At 42.1% G+C, this 977-nt stretch overlaps 1 protein-coding gene across 1 annotated transcript in view; it reads right to left on the bottom strand.

The window, feature by feature from the left end:
- The window catches only part of CEP20 (centrosomal protein 20), a 23,320-nt gene that overhangs the window by 4,891 nt on the left and 17,452 nt on the right, over positions 1–977 (bottom strand). The window lies entirely within an intron of this gene.

Here is a 977-nt window from a genome sequence, read left to right as displayed (position 1 = left end):
TTTCCACTCAGGGATCTATGGGCAAAGTCTAAGAAATATTCAAGCAGAACAGACCTAAGAAACTACCAGAAGGTCGTCATCATCCTTTTCAAGAGCACAGTTTCAGTATAAATGATCAGGGAGAATTTAAAATGCAGGAAAGGTGAAAGAAGGGGTGATAATAAAATGAAGGGGATGGGCTGAGTTTTAATAAGTTTAGTGGTAAAAAAGGAGATCAAGTAGTGACTTAGGGGTAGCAGTTACTAAGTTTTCTTAAGAGAGGGAGATCTGAGTAAATTCCTAAGTTAAAAAGGAGGAAGCATTGTTGCTGTTGTTGTTGTTATATGCCGCCAAGTTGGACCCAACTCATAGGAACCCCTCTTTGGGTTTCCGAGGCTGTATCACTACAGAAGTAGATTGACCAATCTTTTTTTTGAGGGGTAGCTGGTGGGTTTGAACCTCCAGCCTCCTGGTTAGCAGTCAAGTGGTTTAGGCATTATGCTACCAGAGCTCCTGGGAGGAAGCAATAGAGAGAATTAGTTACACTAAGGAAGGAAATAGAGCAAAGCATCAAAAGGGAAAAAAATCCAAAAAACTGATGGATCAAGAAGGCAAGAAGGGCTGCCCTTACAAAGAAGTGTCGAAGTCTTGTGAAGTCATGGATTTAGCTCTGGAAGCACAGATCTCTTCTCTCTTACTCAATGCTGCACACCTTAGATTTTGTACCGTCCTTGATACATACTAGTTGATTCTAACCCAAAGTGGCGCCCATATATGTCAGAGAAGAACTGAGCTCCACAGAGTTTTCAGTGGTTGATTTTTTGGAATTACGTTGCCAGGTCTCTTCCGAGGTACCTCTGGGTGAACCTGAACCTCCAACCTTTAGGTTAGCAGCTGAGCATGTGCAGTGTAGTAAATTACTTAGTATGGCTTTTCTACCCATAAGTCATTGTAAACTCAGTGGTGGAATGAGCAACTGAGGGGCTCCTGATTGTAAA

This window comes from Orycteropus afer, unplaced genomic scaffold (assembly GCF_000298275.1).
Source record: "Orycteropus afer afer isolate SDZICR_OR568_19922 unplaced genomic scaffold, OryAfe1.0 scaffold00623, whole genome shotgun sequence".
Lineage (NCBI taxonomy): Eukaryota > Metazoa > Chordata > Mammalia > Tubulidentata > Orycteropodidae > Orycteropus > Orycteropus afer.
This window is presented reverse-complemented; position numbering and strand designations above follow the sequence as displayed.